Below are 21,603 nucleotides of genomic sequence, written 5' to 3'. Positions count from 1 at the left end.
CTGTTTTAGCATCAACATATGTTGTCGGAAACAACTTAATCCATTTTGAAAACATATGAATTACAACCAAACAATATTGCATCTCAAACAAATAACACTGTCTAAAAAAAAGTTTTTTGTTGAAAAGTCTGTATGTGGGAACAATTTCATATCATACTACCCCTCTCTTGACACATAGTTATGCTCGTGTGTCACTCTTATTACTTTTCCAATCAATGAATTAGGCAGCCAGGATTTGCCATCTGCCAATTTGCTGATCCTGTCCTCAGCAATGTTTGCACCTTTGTTCTCCCAATGTGTGCGTTCAATTACTGGTACCTTTTTCCCTGGCGTGGGATCAAATTGTCAAGTTGATTTTCTGCGTGTGTGTGCGTGTGGGGGTGTGTTCATTTTCCCTTTTAGCTGCGCTGTGTCGATATAAAGGCGAGGCAGTTTCCAATTGTAATTGTGTCATTTTCTGTTAAGTGAATTTTGCGTTCACAAATAACTATTTTAGACGTGCTTTATGCACAACTTTTCTTTTCCTGTTGTGGTTTTTAAAGCCCAATGTCGACAGAACGCATGAACATTTATCTTGACTGTCAGTCCACATTGTAACCATACAACTCATACAAGATGGGAAACCCCAAATTTTAATTAGCTCACACCCGCCTACGCTCTTCCTGCTTATCCTAACAATCTCTTATCCGTTGGTATCACAATGTTAGTACTCCCATCGCATAAAAGTCAGTTTGATTTCAGGCTGCGACCTTGGTTCTCAAACACTTTTACTTCTTATCAGTCTGGAATGCGCACCTGGTCTGTGTTACAAGTCTGAGTTCCTCCAGTCGGGAGGAAGGTCAAGTCGCGGTTTGGTGATAATTTGGACGGCTCCACAGTCGTGTGGCGCCTCCTAGATGATGCGGGGAAAAAATGACGCTGGGCTGAAATGCACCGCAACTTATCAGTATAATGTGTCCCTGTGACAATTAGGCCGGCGTGCAATGTGAATGTGGTGGGAAAAGAATGTAATTTTTTGATTCCTTAAAGCAGCAGTGAAAGCTCTTAATCACACTCTAAGTGGTTCTCTGCCACGAAATCCAAATTGTTGTGACTAAATATGCAAATGAATTCATTTTGCCCTGGTTCCTGCAGTAACCCAGGCTAATGAAGTCATTTTTTGCAGTCACTGTTTTGCTCAAATGGCTTATAATAATTTGGTAGTGCGTTAAGATGCTTTGTCGATACAATCTTGTAGTGTATCTTCACAAGTTCCAACATACACAACCCATTCCATGGCCATGACGATACTGTTTTAAAGATTACCAAGGCTTGTTGGACCTTTCTCTGCCACATAAATTACAGCCCTGAGAGGCACTGGGCCTCAACTTTATCTATGAAGGGTCAGGGATTTAATGGGGGTCACCGAGGCGTCCCAAGGAAAGTTTTTACAGAAAAGTGGTCTGGCAATATCTTTTCTCTTTCTTATCACTGACAATGCGCCCCTTTAAAGTTTTGACGTTTGTTTGAATTCGCCCGTGCTTATTAATTCTATTGAAGTCCAATTTTGCCAGTGTATCACGGCCTAATGAGTAAAACGCATGTTGATGTAGAACTCCTTCTACACACACTTTTATGTTTGACTTTTTACGTCACGTGATCCTCCATTGCTACCACAACTCGTCCTGAAAAGTTAATGTTTTGTAACAAGACTTACTGCTTCCTCCTTTCTTTCTTTTCTTTTTCCTTCCTTCTGCCCAACACGTTCATGCTTTCTGTGCATAATTTAGAATTTTCTTTTCCATTTTACAAGTTGGCCAATTTAAATTAGGTTGTTTTATTTGAAAAGCCTGTAATTCTCTTTTTTTTCCCCTTTTCACCTAATCACAAATTTCTTATCACAAAAATGAACATGTTAATTCTATTTTATTTCCTATTTTTCCAATCTTGTGACTCATTTCACTTCAACCAGTTCTACCTTAAAGTGGACAAGTACACATCAATGTTTTTTGTAGTTTCTATTTTCTTCTCTGCTTTAATGAAAATTATAGCCCTTCTAGCCAAATTTTTCCTGTGTCATTTCTATCTCTGCATTTCATTCCATTTCTGGCCTACCTTAATACTAAAACAAAAATGCTCTTTCAAAAATTAAAACTATCTAAAACTAGTGATGGCAAAATGAAGCCCCATAAAGCAGCCAAGCCCTGCAGGGAAATACTTCACACACGAATGGGCTTCGAGATGCTTCATTTTTCTTGACTACGCCATCCCATGGACAGAAAAATGTATAACATGCTTGGTGCATGCAATAAAATGGTGAGCTGTAAATCATGCTCTGCCCACCAAACAATATGTATTTGAAGAGTGATTTTAATTGTTCTGTTTTACTTTGTCTTCTAACTTCTCCAATATTCAGACAGCTCCGCCGAGACCAACGTTTCACCCCCACACTGATATAAAATGGACCCAACCGTTTGGGTCTCTTTCCAAATTTGGTACCAAAGCCTCCCCCACAGTGCGGCAGCTATCTTGAATTGGCCCGTTCCCAGAAAGTTTTACTTCATTCAGTGTCATTCAGTATTATTCAAAATCTTTCAGTGTCATTCCAAATCATTCAATGTCATTCACAATCTTTCCACATCCTTCCACCTTCCATCGTTCAGTGTCATTCCACATTCTCTTTCATATATAACATAACATAACAATAACATAATCCTGGGTCAGCAGACACCTAATTAATGTGTTAATACATGATACATTTTTCTATAAGCAACCCTTATGATTGTAACGTATTTTTAATTCTTTCTAGGCGGGAACTGTCCGAACAAAAAATTCATGCAATTTGTAATTAGACACTTTGTCATACAAAAAGTCACTCAGGGCAAGAGAAAAAAAATTGTCACTTGCCCAAGTTGGGCAAGTAATTTGGCCACTCGGGCAAGGCAAATTTTAGTGGCACTTGCCCTATGGGCAAGCAGTTTTTAAAGTTAACTTCGAACCCTGTGATGGTGTCTTGTGACCTGTCTTTATCAGCTGATGTTCCATGAAGGCGTGCCTTACCTGTCACAAGAATGAAGGCAAGTCACGCCCCCCGCTGTCCATTCACTCCGCCAAGACGCTGCTCCAGGTGGTAGAGAGGATGAAGGCTCCCTTGTCTCTGTTCATGGTTTTTATGCCTCGCTTGCAGATCTCAATGGCCTCTCTGATCCAGCGCTGTAGTTTGTTCTCTTCTGTGCGGATGACCCTGCCCTTCTCCCGGTCCATGATGTGGTTTTCCCTTTTGCAGTGGTCAGTGATTGCTGATTTGTAATGTTCATGTTGTGCTTGTTCTTTTACTGCTCTGATTTTTTAATTTTTTTGACAGGTAAGTCACACCCTCATGGAACATCAGCTGATAAAGACTGGTCTCAAGACACCATCATGCGACACTCTGAAGAAGGCGAAAGACTCGCTGAAACATGTCAGGTAAAAAATTAACCTAAAACATAAATGTCTGCTTTTAATGAATCAGTCAAATATCAATAATAAGAAGACAAAATGAACCTAATACAAATAAATGAATGCTTAATAACTCCCCTGCACATGCTCCTAAAAATCCAAACCTTCACCTGTAAATAAAACGTCCCGACCTGAAGACATCTTAATGTTCTTATTTTGTTTTACACACAGCGCCGCCAAGTGGAATCAAAAATTTGTTTTTATTTAAATTTTCACGTACTGCACGGTGCCCTTCTGACGAATCCGACTGAAAATTAGTCAGAAAAGACTCAAGACAATGATCTTACTCTCTGCCGAATTTTGTGACGTTTTGGCAAAAGGCGTGGCTATTACGGTGCTGAAAAGTCCGATTGTACTTTGTGACAACAAAAGCTCCGGCAACATGACTCAGATGATCCTATCTTCTCGAAGTTGTACACATTTGAGGATACTTCAGCCCTGAAGACTTCTACCAACTTATTTTTCATCGTAGTAGTAGCGCCACCAACTGGTAAAAGCTAATACAAGTTATTTTCTTGGATGTTTTTCTCCGTGCAACTCAACAAGGTCGCCCTCATATATGCTCGGATTACTGTTTCGGCCATGAGGATGTCACAATACGAAATTCGTCCTTTTTTGTGAAAGGTTGTGGGAGTGGCATTGCACTGTTCGGCAATAAAACAACGCTGATTATGAGGTTGTAAATATGAACGACAACTCGTGAAACTTTACACACACATCAGGCCGAGCAAATTTATCAATATTTTATACGTTAGTTGTGCAGCTTTTTTGAAATGGCTCGCCATGGCCCTCGAGAAATGTTCAAAAAAGCAACCCTGGTTGAGTGTTTCACCTCGCCTTTTGTAAATTTTATGGAGTACAGTGAACCCTCGGTTATCGCGGTTAATGGGGACCGAGACCACCCGCGAAAACTGAAAATCCGCGAAGTAGCGGCACACCTTCAAAAATGCTTAAAAAAAATACAATATATATAATAAATATATAAATATATATATATATATATATATATATATATATATATATATATATATACGGGGAGAGAGAGAGTGAAATTCATGTTATAACAAAAAAAACAAATTATTATTAAAACATATTATTTTTTAATTCCCCAGCCATTCTTTTTGTATTTATTTAATTACTCCGACTTTTACCTGCTGGTACGCCGTCCGGTGTACCCTGTGAAATGAAAGGTGGCATTCTTTATTTATTTATTCATTTATTCATTCATAACTGACAGCCTCGCGCTCCGCTCGTGCCCGGGCGGAAGAGGTGCTCCAATTCGGCTTAACTGTGACACACGCCCGCCCTCCTCCCCCGGAACTTCCATTCGGTTAAACTTAGGGGCCGCTTGGCACCGCCCGTGCCCGGGGAAGGTGCTCCTCTTCGGCTTACTGTGACGCGAGCATGCCCTCCTCCTCCGGAGCTTCCATTCAGTTAAACTTAGGGGCCGCTTGAAACCGCCCGTGCCCGGGGAAGGTGCTCCTCTTCGGCTTACTGTGACGCGAGCATCCCCTCCTCCTCCGGAGCTTCCATTCGGTTAAACTTAGGGGCTGCTTGGAACCGCCCGTGCCCGTGGAAGGTGCTCCTCTTCGGCTTACTGTGACGCGAGCATGCCCTCCTCCTCCGGAGCTTCCATTCGGTTAAACTTAGGGGCCGCTTGGCACCGCCCGTGCCCGGGGAAGGTGTTCCTCTACGGCTTAACTGCCACGCACGCCGGCCGGAGCTCTGGTACGGTCCAAACCGCGCGAAACGTCGCCACCGATCGTGTCCGGGGGAACGTGCTCTTCTTCGTCCACTCTCCTCTTCGCCCACGCTCTTCTTCGGCGCACGCCGGCCGTCTAACCGCTCCAGCGCCCCGTCGTGCCGCTCGGCGAAACTACAATGCCCCCGAATATTTTTTAGACCCGCGAAGCACTGAACCCGCGAAAGGTGAACCGCGAAGTAGCGAGGGTTCACTGTATGTATAAGACCAAGACCTACAAAAAAGTCTCTTGGAGCAATGAGCTAGGTTTTACAGGAAGTCGGCCATTTTTAATTTCCTTAAAAGGGGGCGGGTCACCACAATGGACTTTGTGTAGAAATTATTATTGGGGCCCGAGCAGCGACGGCGGCGAGGTCCCTATTGTTTTTGTAGAAATTATTATTAGGGCCCGAGCAGCGACCGCTACGAGGTCCCCATTGTTTTTGTGGAAATTATTATTATTTTTATTATTATTATTAGGGCCCGAGCAGTGACCGCTGCGAGGTCCCTATTGTTTTTCTAGAAATTGTTATTAGGGCCCGAGCTGCGACGGCTGCGAGGTCCCTATTGTTTTTGTAGAAAATATTATTACTTTTATTATTAATAATATTATTATTATTATTATTAGGGCCTGAGCAGCGACCGCTGCGAAGTCCCTATTGTTTTTGTAGAAATTATTATTATTATTATTTTTCCGATTGTTCGATCGCATTTTTGACCCCCGAAACATGCACAAAAACTCACCAAACTTGGCAGTCTCATCGGGCATGGCGAAAAATTTGATATTTTAACGTCTAATATGAACAGGAAGTGAGTTATGAATTTTTGAAAGTCCGACTTTTGCCCTTTTTTGCATGTTTACAGGGGTCATTCTTTTGCACCCTGATCCTAAAGGCTTCATCTGATTGCCTTAAAATTCTGTCTGTAGCATCTGAAGACCTGGGACAAACACTGGGGCTAAAATTTTTTGTTTCCGAAATACTATATGACAGGGGCGGGGCTTCAAAGTTTTCACTTAAGATTTCCTTCGCCGCAATGGACAAAATGCTTAATAACTCTCCTGCACATGCTGCTAAAAATCCAAAACTTCACATGTACATAAAGAGTCTGTACCTGAAGACATCTATATGTTTATATTCAGTTATACACCTTGCGCCAATCAATATCATTTTTTACATTTTGACGTACTGCACGGTGCCCTTTTAACGAATCTGATTGAAAATTGGCTAGAAAAGACTCAAGACATTGATCTTACTCTATCCCTATTTTTGTGACTTTCCTTCGAAGGGCGTGGCTATTACGGTGCCGCAGAGTCTGATTATTCTCCGTGGCAACAAAAGTTCCTGCAAAATGATTCAGATGATCCATCTTCTCGAAATTTTTCACATTTGAGGATATTCAGGCCCTGAAGACGGCTGCCAACTTATTTTTGATCGCAGTGGTAGCGCCACCAACTGGTTAAAACAAATACAAATTATTTTCGTTGATGTTTTTCTCCGGGCAGGTTAACAAAATCTACCTTATATTTGCTCGGATGAGTGTTTAGGCCTTGAGCATGTCACAATACAAAAGTCTTTCGCCTTCTTCAGAGTGTCACATGATGGTGTCTTGTGACCCGTCTTTATCAGCTGATGTTCCATGAGGGCGTGACTTACCTGTCACAAGAATGAAGGCAAGTCACGCCCCCCGCTGTCCGTTCACTCCGCCAAGATGCTGGTCCAGGTGGTAGAGAGGATGAAGGCTCCCTTGTCTCTGTTCATGGTTTTTATGCCTCGCTTGCAGATCTCAATGGCCTCTCTGATCCAGCGCTGTTGTTTGTTCTCTTCTGTGCGGATGACCCTGCCCTTCTCCCGGTCCATGATGTGGTTTTCCCTTTTGCAGTGGTCAGTGATTGCTGATTTGTAATGTTCATGTTGTGCTTGTTCTTTTACTGCTCTGATTTTTTTCATTTTTTTGACAGGTAAGCCACACCCTCATGGAACATCAGCTCAAGACACCATCATGCGACACTCTGAAGAAGGCGAAAGACTCGCCGAAACATGTCAGGTAAAAAATTATCCTAAAACATAATTGTCTGCTTTTAATGAATCAGTCAAATATCAATAATAAGAAGACAAAATGAACCTAATACAAATAAATGAATGCTTAATAACTCCCCTGCACATGCTCCTAAAAATCCAAACCTTCACCTGTAAATAAAACGTCCCGACCTGAAGACATCTTAATGTTATTATTTTGTTATACACACAGTGCCGCCAAGTGGAATCAAAATTTTTTTTTTATTTTAATTTTCACGTACTGCACGGTGCCCTTTTGACGAATCCGACTGAAAATTAGTCAGAAAAGACTCAAGACAATGATCTTACTCTCTGCCGAATTTTGTGACGTTTTGGCAAAAGGCGTGGCTATTACGGTGCTGAAAAGTCCGATTGTACTCTGTGGCAACAAAAGCTCCAGCAACATGACTCAGATGATCCTATCTTCTCGAAGTTGCACACATTTGAGGATACTTAAGCCCTGCAGACATCTACCAACTTATTTTTCATCGTAGTAGTAGCGCCACCAACTGCTAATAGCTAATACAAGTTATTTTCTTGGATGTTTTTCTCCGTGCAACTCAACAAGGTCGCCCTCATATATGCTCGGATGACTGTTTCGGGCCATGAGGATGTCATAATACGAAATTTGTCCTTTTTCATGAAAAGTTGTGGGAGTGGCATTGCACTGTTCGTCAATAAAACAACGCTGATTATGAGGTTCTAAATATGAACAACAACTCGTGAAACTTTACACACACATCAGGCCGAGCAAATTTATCAATATTTTATACGTTAGTTGTGCAGCTTTTTTGAAATGGCTCACCATGGCCCTCGAGAAATGTTCAAAAAAGCAGCCCTGGTTGAGTGTTTCACCTCGCTTTTTGTAAATTTTATGGAGTACAGTGAGCCCTCGGTTATCGCGGTTAATGGGGACCGAGACCACCCGCGAAAACTGAAAATCCGCGAAGTAGCGGCCACCTTCAAAAATGCTTAAAAAAAATATACAATATATATAATAAATATATAAATATATATATATATATATATATATATATATATATATACGGGGGGAGAGAGAGAGACAGAGAGTGAAATTCATGTTATAACAAAAAAAACAAATTATTATTAAAACTTATTATTTTTTTATTCCCCAACCATTCTTTTTGTATTTATTTAATTACTCCGACTTTTACCTGCTGGTACGCCGTCCGGTGTGCCCTGTGAAATGAAAGGTGGCATTCTTTATTTATTTATTCATTTATTCATTCATAACTGACAGCCTCGCGCTCCGCTCGTGCCCGGGCAGAAGAGGTGCTCCAATTCGGCTTAACTGTGACACACGCCCGCCCTCCTCCCCCGGAGCTTCCATTCGGTTAAACTTAGGGGCCGCTTGGCACTGCCCGTGCCCGGGGAAGGTGCTCCTCTTCGGCTTACTGTGACGCGAGCATGCCCTCCTCCTCCGGAGCTTCCATTCGGTTAAACTTAGGGGCCGCTTGGAACCGCCCGTGCCCGGGGAAGGTGCTCCTCTTCGGCTTACTGTGACGCGAGCATGCCCTCCTCCTCCGGAGCTTCCATTCGGTTAAACTCAGGGGCCGCTTGGAACCGCCCGTGCCCGGGGAAGGTGCTCCTCTACGGCTTAACTGCCACGCACGCCGGCCGGAGCTCTGGTACGGTCCGAACCGCGCGAAACGTCGCCACCGATCGTGTCCGGGGGAACGTGCTCTTCTTCGTCCACTCTCCTCTTCGCCCACGCTCTTCTTCGGCGCCCGCCGGCCGTCTAACCGCTCCAGCGCCCCGTCGTGCCGCTCGGCGAAACTACAATGCCCCCGAATATTTTTTAGACCCGCGAAGCACTGAACCCGCGAAAGGTGAACCTCGAAGTAGCGAGGGTTCACTGTATGTATAAGACCAAGACCTACAAAAAAGTCTCTTGGAGCAATGAGCTAGGTTTTACAGGAAGTCGGCCATTTTGAATTTACTTAAAAGGGGGCGAGTCTCCACAATGGACTTTGTGTAGAAATTATTATTGGGGCCCGAGCAGCGACCGCGGCGAGGTCCCTATTGTTTTTGTAGAAAATATTATTACTTTTATTATTATTATTATTATTATTATTATTATTAGGGCCTGAGCAGCGACCGCTGCGAAGTCCCTATTGTTTTTGTAGAAATTATTATTATTATTATTTTTCCGATTGTTCGATCGCATTTTTGACCCCCGAAACATGCACAAAAACTCACCAAACTTGGCAGTCTCATCGGGCATGGCGAAAAATTTGATATTTTTTAACGTCTAATATGAACAGGAAGTGAGTTATGAATTTTTGAAAGTCCGACTTTTGCCCTTTTTTGCATGTTTACAGGGGTCATTCTTTTGCACCCTGATCCTAAAGGCTTCATCTGATTGCCTTAAAGTTCTGTCTGGAGCATCTTAAGACCTGGGACAAACACTGGGGCTAAAATTTTTTGTTTCCGAAATACTATATGACGGGGGCGGGGCTTCAAAGTTTTCACTTAAGATTTCCTTCGCCGCAATGGACAAAATGCTTAATAACTCTCCTGCACGTGCTGCTAAAAATCCAAAACTTCACATGTACATAAAGAGTCGGTACCTGAAGACATCTATATGTTTATATTCAGTTATACACCTTGCGCCAATCAATATAAATTTTTACATTTTGACGTACTGCACGGTGCCCTTTTAACGAATCCGATTGAAAATTGGCTAGAAAAGACTCAAGACATTGATCTTACTCTATCCCTATTTTTATGACTTTCCTTCAAAGGGCGTGGCTATTACGGTGCCGCAGAGTCTGATTATTCTCCGTGGCAACAAAAGTTCCTGCAAAATGATTCAGATGATCCATCTTCTGGAAATCTTTCACATTTGAGGATATTCAGGCCCTGAAGACGGCTGCCAACTTATTTTTGATCGCAGTGGTAGCGCCACCAACTGGTTAAAACAAATACAAATTATTTTCGTTGATGTTTTTCTCCGGGCAGGTTAACAAAATCTACCTTATATTTGCTCGGATGAGTGTTTAGGCCTTGAGCATGTCACAATACGAAAGTCTTTCGCCTTCTTCAGAGTGTCACATGATGGTGTCTTGTGACCCGTCTTTATCAGTTGATGTTCCATGAGGGCGTGACTTACCTGTCACAAGAATGAAGGCAAGTCACGCCCCCCGCTGTCCGTTCACTCCGCCAAGATGCTGGTCCAGGTGGTAGAGAGGATGAAGGCTCCCTTGTCTCTGTTCATGGTTTTTATGCCTCGCTTGCAGATCTCAATGGCCTCTCTGATCCAGCGCTGTTGTTTGTTCTCTTCTGTGCGGATGACCCTGCCCTTCTCCCGGTCGATGATGTGGTTTTCCCTTTTGCAGTGGTCAGTGATTGCTGATTTGTAATGTTCATGTTGTGCTTGTTCTTTTACTGCTCTGATTTTTTCATTTTTTTGACAGGTAAGTCACACCCTCATGGAACATCAGCTCAAGACACCATCATGCGACACTCTGAAGAAGGCGAAAGACTCGCCGAAACATGTCAGGTAAAAAATTAACCTAAAACATAATTGTCTGCTTTTAATGAATCAGTGAAATATCAATAATAAGAAGACAAAATGAACCTAATACAAATAAATGAATGCTTAATAACTCCCCTGCACATGCTCCTAAAAATCCAAACCTTCACCTGTAAATAAAACGTCCCGACCTGAAGACATCTTAATGTTATTATTTTGTTATACACACAGTGCCGCCAAGTGGAATCAAAAATGTGTTTTTATTTTAATTTTCACGTACTGCACGGTGCCCTTTTGACGAATCCGACTGAAAATTAGTCAGAAAAGACTCAAGACAATGATCTTACTCTCTGCCGAATTTTGTGACGTTTTGGCAAAAGGCGTGGCTATTAAGGTGCTGAAAAGTCCGATTGTACTCTGTGGCAACAAAAGCTCCGGCAACATGACTCAGATGATCCTATCTTCTCGAAGTTGTACACATTTGAGGATACTTCAGCCCTGAAGACATCTACCAACTTATTTTACATCGTAGTAGTAGCGCCACCAACTGGTAAAAGCTAATACAAGTTATTTTCTTGGATGTTTTTCTCCGTGCAACTCAACAAGGTCGCCCTCATATATGCTCGGATGACTGTTTCGGCCATGAGGATGTCACAATACGAAATTCGTCCTTTTTCGTGAAAAGTTGTGGCAGTGGCATTGCACTGTTCGGCAATAAAACAAAGCTGATTATGAGGTTCTAAATATGAACGACAACTCGTAAAACTTTACACACACATCAGGCCGAGCAAATTTATCAATATTTTATACGTTAGTTGTGCAGCTTTTTTGAAATGGCTCGCCATGGCCCTCGAGAAATGTTAAAAAAAAGCAGCTCTGGTTGAGTGTTTCACCTCGCTTTTTGTAAATTTTATGGAGTACAGTGAACCCTCGGTTATCGCGGTTAATGGGGACCGAGACCACCCGCGAAAACTGAAAATCCGCGAAGTAGCGGCGCACCTTCAAAAATGCTTAAAAAAAATATACAATATATATAATAAATATATATATATATATATATATATATATATATATATATATATATATATATATATATATATATATATATACGGGGAGAGAGAGAGTGAAATTCATGTTATAACAAAAAAAACAAATTATTATTAAAACGTATTATTTTTTTATTCCCCAGCCATTCTTTTTGTATTTATTTAATTACTCCGACTTTTACCTGCTGGTACGCCGTCCGGTGTGCCCTGTGAAATGAAAGGTAGCATTCTTTATTTATTTATTCATTTATTCATTCATAACTGACAGCCTCGCGCTCCGCTCGTGCCCGGGCAGAAGAGGTGCTCCAATTCGGCTTAACTGTGACACACGCCCGCCCTCCTCCCCCGGAGCTTCCATTCGGTTAAACTTAGGGGCCGCTTGGCACCGCCGTGCCCGGGGAAGGTGCTCCTCTTCGGCTTACTGTGACGCGAGCATGCCCTCCTCCTCCGGAGCTTCCATTCGGTTAAACTTAGGGGCCGCTTGGAACCGCCCGTGCCCGGGGAAGGTGCTCCTCTTCGGCTTACTGTGACGCGAGCATGCCCTCCTCCTCCGGAGCTTCCATTCGGTTAAACTTAGGGGCCGCTTGGAACCGCCCGTGCCCGAGGAAGGTGCTCCTCTTCGGCTTACTGTGACGCGAACATGCCCTACTCCTCCGGAGCTTCCATTCGGTTAAACTTAGGGGCCGCTTGGCACCGCCCGTGCCCGGGGAAGGTGCTCCTCTACGGCTTAACTGCCACACACGCCGGCCGGAGCTCTGGTACGGTCCGAACCGCGCGAAACGTCGCCACCGATCGTGTCCGGGGGAACGTGCTCTTCTTCGTCCACTCTCCTCTTCGCCCACGCTCTTCTTCGGCGCACGCCGGCCGTCTAACCGCTCCAGCGCCCCGTCGTGCCGCTTGGCGAAACTACAATGCCCCCGAATATTTTTTAGACCCGCGAAGCACTGAACCCGCGACAGGTGAACCACGAAGTAGCGAGGGTTCACTGTATGTATAAGACCAAGACCTACAAAAAAGTCTCTTGGAGCAATGAGCTAGGTTTTACAGGAAGTCGGCCATTTTGAATTTACTTAAAAGGGGGCGGGTCACCACAATGGACTTTGTGTAGAAATTATTATTGGGGCCCGAGCAGCGACCGCGGCGAGGTCCCTATTGTTTTTGTAGAAAATATTATTACTTTTATTATTATTATTATTAGGGCCTGAGCAGCGACCGCTGCGAAGTCCCTATTGTTTTTGTAGAAATTATTATTATTATTATTTTTCCGATTGTTCGATCGCATTTTTGACCCCCGAAACATGCACAAAAACTCACCAAACTTGGCAGTCTCATCGGGCATGGCGAAAAATTTTATATTTTTTAACGTCTAATATGAACAGGAAGTGAGTTATGAATTTTTGAAAGTCCGACTTTTGCCCTTTTTTGCATGTTTACAGGGGTCATTCTTTTGCACCCTGATCCTAAAGGCTTCATCTGATTGCCTTAAAGTTCTGTCTGGAGCATCTTAAGACCTGGGACAAACACTGGGGCTAAAATTTTTTGTTTCCGAAATACTATATGACGGGGGCGGGGCTTCAAAGTTTTCACTTAAGATTTCCTTCGCCGCAATGGACAAAATGCTTAATAACTCTCCTGCACATGCTGCTAAAAATCCAAAACTTCACATGTACATAAAGAGTCGGTACCTGAAGACATCTATATGTTTATATTCAGTTATACACCTTGCGCCAATCAATATCAATTTTTACATTTTGACGTACTGCACGGTGCCCTTTTAACGAATCCGATTGAAAATTGGCTAGAAAAGACTCAAGACATTGATCTTACTCTATCCCTATTTTTATGACTTTCCTTCAAAGGGCGTGGCTATTACGGTGCCGCAGATTCTGATTATTCTCCGTGGCAACAAAAGTTCCTGCAAAATGATTCAGATGATCCATCTTCTGGAAATCTTTCACATTTGAGGATATTCAGGCCCTGAAGACGGCTGCCAACTTATTTTTGATCGCAGTGGTAGTGCCACCAACTGGTTAAAACAAATACAAATTATTTTTGTTGATGTTTTTCTCCGGGCAAGTGAACAAAATCTACCTTATATTTGCTCGGATGAGTGTTTAGGCCTTGAGCATGTCACAATACGAAAGTCTTTCGCCTTCTTCAGAGTGTCACATGATGCTGTCTTGTGACCCGTCTTTATCAGCTGATGTTCCATGAGGGCGTGACTTACCTGTCACAAGAATGAAGGCAAGTCACGCCCCCCGCTGTCCGTTCACTCCGCCAAGATGCTGGTCCAGGTGGTAGAGAGGATGAAGGCTCCCTTGTCTCTGTTCATGGTTTTTATGCCTCGCTTGCAGATCTCAATGGCCTCTCTGATCCAGCGCTGTTGTTTGTTCTCTTCTGTGCGGATGACCCTGCCCTTCTCCCGGTCCATGATGTGGTTTTCCCTTTTGCAGTGGTCAGTGATTGCTGATTTGTAATGTTCATGTTGTGCTTGTTCTTTTACTGCTCTGATTTTTTTCATTTTTTTGACAGGTAAGTCACACCCTCATGGAACATCAGCTCAAGACACCATCATGCGACACTCTGAAGAAGGCGAAAGACTCGCCGAAACATGTCAGGTAAAAAATTAACCTAAAACATAATTGTCTGCTTTTAATGAATCAGTCAAATATCAATAATAAGAAGACAAAATGAACCTAATACAAATAAATGAATGCTTAATAACTCCCCTGCACATGCTCCTAAAAATCCAAACCTTCACCTGTAAATAAAACGTCCCGACCTGAAGACATCTTAATGTTATTATTTTGTTATACACACAGTGCCGCCAAGTGGAATCAAAAATTTGTTTTTATTTTAATTTTCACGTACTGCACGGTGCCCTTTTGACGAATCCGACTGAAAATGAGTCAGAAAAGACTCAAGACAATGATCTTACTCTCTGCCGAATTTTGTGACGTTTTGGCAAAAGGCGTGGCTATTAAGGTGCTGAAAAGTCTGATTGTACTCTGTGGCAACAAAAGCTCCGGCAACATGACTCAGATGATCCTATCTTCTCGAAGTTGTACACATTTGAGGATACTTCAGCCCTGAAGACATCTACCAACTTATTTTACATCGTAGTAGTAGCGCCACCAACTGGTAAAAGCTAATACAAGTTATTTTCTTGGATGTTTTTCTCCGTGCAACTCAACAAGGTCGCCCTCATATATGCTCGGATGACTGTTTCGGCCATGAGGATGTCACAATACGAAATTCGTCCTTTTTCATGAAAAGTTGTGGGAGTGGCATTGCACTGTTCGTCAATAAAACAAAGCTGATTATGAGGTTCTAAATATGAACGACAACTCGTAAAACTTTACACACACATCAGGCCGAGCAAATTTATCAATATTTTATACGTTAGTTGTGCAGCTTTTTTTAAATGGCTCGCCATGGCCCTCGAGAAATGTTAAAAAAAGCAGCTCTGGTTGAGTGTTTCACCTCGCTTTTTGTAAATTTTATGGAGTACAGTGAACCCTCGGTTATCGCGGTTAACGGGGACCGAGACCACCCGCGAAAACTGAAAATCCGCGAAGTAGCGGCGCACCTTCAAAAATGCTTAAAAAAAATATACAATATATATAATAAATATATATATATATATATATATATACGGGGAGAGAGAGAGTGAAATTCATGTTATAACAAAAAAACCTAATTATTATTAAAACGTATTATTTTTTTATTCCCCAGCCATTCTTTTTGTATTTATTTAATTACTCCGACTTTTACCTGCTGGTACGCCGTCCGGTGTGCCCTGTGAAATGAAAGGTGGCATTCTTTATTTATTTATTCATTTATTCATTCATAACTGACAGCCTCGCGCGCCGCTCGTGCCCGGGCAGAAGAGGTGCTCCAATTTGGCTTAACTGTGACACACGCCCGCCCTCCTCCCCCGGAGCTTCCATTCGGTTAAACTTAGGGGCCGCTTGGCACCGCCCGTGCCCGGGGAAGGTGCTCCTCTTCGGCTTACTGTGACGCGAGCATGCCCTCCTCCTCCGGAGCTTCCATTCGGTTAAACTTAGGGGCCGCTTGGAACCGCCCGTGCCCGGGGAAGGTGCTCCTCTACGGCTTAACTGCCACGCACGCTGGCCGGAGCTCTGGTACGGTCCGAACCACGCGAAACGTCGCCACCGATCGTGTCCGGGGGAACGTGCTCTTCTTCGTCCACTCTCCTCTTCGCCCACGCTCTTCTTCGGCGCACGCCGGCCGTCTAACCGCTCCAGCGCCCCGTTGTGTCGCTCGGCGAAACTACAATGCCCCCGAATATTTTTTAGACCCGCGAAGCACTGAACCCGCGAAAGGTGAACCGCGAAGTAGCGAGGGTTCACTGTATGTATAAGACCAAGACCTACAAAATAGTCTCTTGGAGCAATGAGCTAGGTTTTACAGGAAGTCGGCCATTTTGAATTTACTTAAAAGGGGGCGGGTCACCACAATGGACTTTGTGTAGAAATTATTATTGGGGCCCGAGCAGCGACCGCGGCGAGGTCCCTATTGTTTTTGTAGAAATTGTTATTAGGGCCCGAGCTGCGACGGCTGCGAGGTCCCTATTGTTTTTGTAGAAAATATTATTACTTTTATTATTATTATTATTATTATTATTATTAGGGCCTGAGCAGCGACCACCTTGCACCACCCAGTGGTGACAAAAATTATAATTTTTTACATTTTGACGTACTGCACGGTGCCCTTTTAACGAATCTGATTGAAAATTGGCCAAAAATGACTTTAGACATTGATCTTGTTGAATCCTTTTGGGCAATTTATCGATACTCATAGTGGTGTCTTTGAAAAAGGTACCGATGACGCGCTGGTCCAATGATCAGCATCTCGGTTTTATCTGATTTAAGACGCAAAAAATTGAAAGACATTCATAGTTTAATTTCGGCAAGGCATGCCTCTAATTTATAGCAATCACACGGATTCGTTATATCCAACGGCATGTATAATTGCGTATCATCAGCATAACAATGAAAACTAATGTTATATTTCCGTATAATATCACCAAGCGGTAGCATCTAGTACCAATCCCTGCGGAACTCCGCGTGTGATCTTACAAAGATCAGAAGTCGCATTGCCATGAATTACACGGTGCCTCCTCTCCGACAGATACGAATTAAACCAAGAAAGCGCTGAACCTGAAATGCCAACACAAGTTTCAAGGCGTTTTAATAATATGTTATGATCAAGTGTCAAAAGCGGCGCCAAGATCGAGTAAGAGTAATACAGTGAACCCTCGGTTATCGCGGTTAATGGGGACCGAGACCACCCGCGAAAACTGAAAATCCGCGAAGTAGCGGCGCACCTTCAAAAATGCTTAAATTATATATATATATATATATATATATATATATACGGGTAGAGAGAGAGAGAGTGAAATTCATGTTATAACAAAAAAAAATTATTATTAAAACTTCTTATTTTTTTATTCCCCAGCCATTATTTTTGTATTTATTCAATTACTTATTTTTGTATTTATTTAATTACTTCGACTTTTAACTTCTGGTACGCCGTCCGGTGTGCCCTGTGAATGTTATGATCCTCCAGCAGAGCTGGAGGATTGAGCAGGACTCTCCAAACGCAGACACAAGTAGGATAACAATCCGACGCCAGGTAGTCAGTGTAGGTGGTAGTGAGTGTAATCAGTGAGTGAATGGGAATCCGGTGCGGGGCTGGTGGGCGCGTCTCGCAGCAGCTGACCGCATGGCGCGAGACGATCGCTGGAGGAACGCCCACACAGCTGAAAAAACAAAAACACACGCGGCATGACAGGCACGGATCATGCCAGTGAAATGAAAGGTGGCATTCTTCATTTATTTATTTATTCATTTATTCATTCATAACTGACAGCCTCGCGCTCCGCTCGTGCCCGGGGGGAAGAGGTGCTCCTCTTCGGCTTAACTGTGACGCGAGCATGCCCTCCTCCTCCGGAGCTTCCATTCGGTTAAACTTAGGGGCCGCTTGACACCGCCCGTGCCCGGGGAAGGTGCTCCTCTTCGGCTTAACTGTGACGCGAGCATGCCCTCCTCCTCCGTAGCTTCCATTCGGTAAAACCTGATTGGAAAGGTTCAAATTGATTATTACTAGTCATATATTCATTAAGTTTTTCAAGATTTTTGCAATAAACGGAAGATTTGAAACCGGTCTATAGTTGTTGAGACTCTCTGGGTCGAGGTTTGGTTGCTTAAGTAGCGGTCGCATAATGGCGGTCCTAAAGCTGCTGGTACTATACCCGTGGTAAGTGATAGATTAATAATATTTAAGACAGACGGTCCTAGGGTCATAAACAGTTCTTTAATTAGTTTGCCAGGAAGCGGATCGAGCACACAAGTTGTCGGTTTTGCCCCACTAACCAATTTTGTTTGGCTTTCAAGAGATACTTTTTTAAATTGAGATAAGGTTATCGGACAGTTATCAGCCCTAATGTCCCTATTAACACCATTTATGACGGAATTCAACGGAATTGTAAGAACAGTGTCTTTAATCTCATCACGAATACACTCAATCTTCTGAGTAAAGAATTGCATGAAATCGTGAGCTGAATAGGAAGAGCTATCCGAGGTTGGTTGCTGTTGCGTTAGCATTGCTACAGTAGCAAATAAATATTTAGGGTTGTTTTTATGTAAAACAATTAATCTAGAGTAATAATTAGTTTTGGCTAGATTGAGCGCTTCCTTGTATAAACTAGCGCACCATGCCTGACGGAAGACCTCCAGTTTGGTCGCACGCCATTTGGGCTCAAGCTTCCTACAAGAATCGTTTCAGTATGCGTGTTTCCTCATAAAACCACGGAGTCAGCCTCTTTGGACAAGTTTTAGTTTTTAAAGGTGCGACGGAGTCAGGCGCATTTAACAGAGCGACATTAAAGTTGTTTGTAAGATCATCAATCGTACCAATATAATTAGGAAACGAATCGGTTACTAAAGGGAGTAGCTCAGAGAGCGCAGCGGTGGTTAAGGAGCTAATGTTGCGGCTGCTATAGCTTTGATCATGGTCAGAACGATGGCAATGCGCCAAGACTTCAAATTTGATTAAGTAATGGTCAGCTATAGCACTAGTATATGGTAATACAATTATTTTTGAGGATGCTAAGCCCCGGGTTAATACCAAATCTAACGTGTTACCATTTATATGCGTTGCTTCATCTATTATTTGCATGAAACCAAACATATCAATTATTGTCCGAAACGCCACGGTAAGTGGTTCCGACGGGAGATTCATATGAATGTTGAAGTCGCCCATGATATATTATCCGCATGAGTTACCAAATCAGCCACAAATTCAGAAAATTCATCTAAAAAGCCTGAGTAAGAGCCAGGGGGACGGTAAAAAACGGCAAGATAAAACGGCAGTGCGGCCGTGGATCGCATAATGAGAACTTCAAATGTTTTGAAGGAATTGCTAGGACGAGGACTAAGTTTTAGATTAAATTCGGAAATGAGGGCTACACCCCCATCTTTCTCATCATTGCCTCTCGCAGGCAAGGGGCCAGAGACAATTACTCGACTCAGACTCATCTTTCTGGCGAGATCACAAGTCCTTGCTATGTTTTTTCTTTGTGATCTCTGATTGCTTCATCCTAGTTGTTGGAGCAGTTTTCTTTTGAGTAATGCAGTATGGCAACACCACCACTAGGGCAATTGATGACGTCAGCACTGGTTGCGTTCATCCATAAATAACAAATGCAGGACAGGTGGGGGAACGCTGGTCGGATACCGTTTTTCAACCGCACTTACTCAAGACGCATTATTTATGTACAAACTGGAAGATAGAAGATAGTATATTGTATTGATTACCGCATATGCGCGGATGTTTTTGATTTGAAGTTTGGAAGACCGTAGCCATTGATTTATTTATTTGATTTACTTGACTTCACGGCATGACATCTGGACTGAAATGACTACGATTAAGACTAACCCTTGACTGTTTGACGTGACATACATAACTACACATCAACATCAAGACCAGTGAAGCCGAGCGAACGTCATCGCAACTTCAACCCATGGTGAGTGAGTGCGCGTTAAAACTTTCTTTAGCCAGCGTATCATTGAAACGGCAGTAACACTAGTGTCATTGGAGCCGACGTGTATTACTATATCTGAATAGCTAGCGTTGTTTGCACTGCGCTGGTGTCTAGGTCTCTTGTGTGCTAGCTCCATAAGATTAGCTTCAATGTCGGGTGCTCTGGCCCCAGCAATACACATTCTGTGGTTGGATTTTCAAGCTTAATGTATCGAGTAATGGAGTCACCTTTCACTAAAGTGCGGGAGCCAGGAGACCGAGGTGGAATGGAACTGCTCTGTGTCTTAACAGGCTCAACGCGATTAGCAAGCCGTTTACGGCCAATGCTAACCGGTGCTGTCCGCCACATTTACGCTTACCACAGTACTCTGCTCTAGCTGGCGGACACGTCCCTCCAGCAGGGAGAGTCTTTCCATGAGAATGGTGCAAGTGTTGCATGTGGTGGTGCACGAAACCATAGTTGCGTTTTCACTTACTTTTGATACATTGTATCTGATAGTCCCTTGCAGACTAACCATGTGTTGCACGTCATCGCCCAAACAGACTCTATTGTGAGCTACTTCTAATAATTTATTGACGTCCTATTTTGTTCTTCCAAATGTAGCAACCGATAATAATGTGCCCTTTTAAAGTTTTGACGTTTGTTTGAATTCGCCCTTGCTTATTGACTCTGATATTAAGGTCCAATTGTGTCAGTGTATCACGGCCTAATAAGTAAAACGCACGTTCATGTAGAACTGCTTCTCCACTTGCTTTTTTTGTTTGTTTTTTACGTCACGTGATCCTCCGTTGCTTTCACGACTGGTCCTGACAAATCACAAATTTCTTATCAAACTTGATTCTGTCTGTGTAAATTGTAATCGGTTTTCCTGGGTGGTTGACGGCAGTTTCGAGCAAAGTGGCCATGTTTCCTACAGTTGTAGCAGACGTCGTCTTTTGTTGGCAGGTGTCCTCTTCCTCTTCCACGTCCTTGGTAGAAGATCGGTGCTGACGGGGTGGTCGTGAGGCCCGCAGCCCATTTACGCATATTATCTTGGATTGGTGTGATTGTTTGGCAGGCCGCTTTGCATTCATCTCTTGTGGCAGGCTTCCCAGGGCGCTGTTGTCCACTTGTTGAGGCAATCCCGGCTCCTTTTCTCGCTGGCCCTCCTCCTCAGCTCTCTCACCCTGACTTCCTTTTTCACTGTCACTGTCTCTTTGATCCTCGGCTGGTGCATTTCCTCCTTTTTTTCTCGCTCCTGTTTCTTCGTCTTTCTTTATCTCCATATTAAGTACTTTCTGCTTCTTCTCTTAAACGTCTTTCACTCTCTTTCTAAATCAGCACACATCTTTCTTGGAGATGATAACCACCGGACTGCACCACTCCGACTTGGAAGGCTCAATGACTCCAAGCTTCAGCATTTCCTGGAGCTCCTTGGTTAGTCTCTCCACCAAGTGTTGCGGAACTCGGTAGGGGCGCTGACGAATTGGTAATCCTTCTTTGAGACGAATGACGTGTTCTACCACCGTCGTCTTCCCTGGGCTGGCGGAAAAAAGAGAAGGCACCGTCTTGAAAATTAAGCACATCTCTGTGACTTGCTTGGGTTTCCGACGTGCCAGTGCAGGCGCATCTGTCGTCGTCGAGGACTCCAGCTCTGCCTCGTCATCATCATCATCATCATCATCATTGTCGTCGTCCTCGTCCTTGTCGTCGTCGTCGTCCTCCTCCACCTTCCGCGC

The sequence above is a fragment of the Idiotropiscis lumnitzeri genome, unplaced genomic scaffold (assembly GCF_059441095.1).
Source record: "Idiotropiscis lumnitzeri isolate Australia: NSW breed Sydney's pygmy pipehorse unplaced genomic scaffold, RoL_Ilum_1.0 HiC_scaffold_41, whole genome shotgun sequence".
Lineage (NCBI taxonomy): Eukaryota > Metazoa > Chordata > Actinopteri > Syngnathiformes > Syngnathidae > Idiotropiscis > Idiotropiscis lumnitzeri.
The sequence above is the reverse complement of the archived record's forward strand: the minus strand, read 5'-3'. Positions refer to the sequence as shown.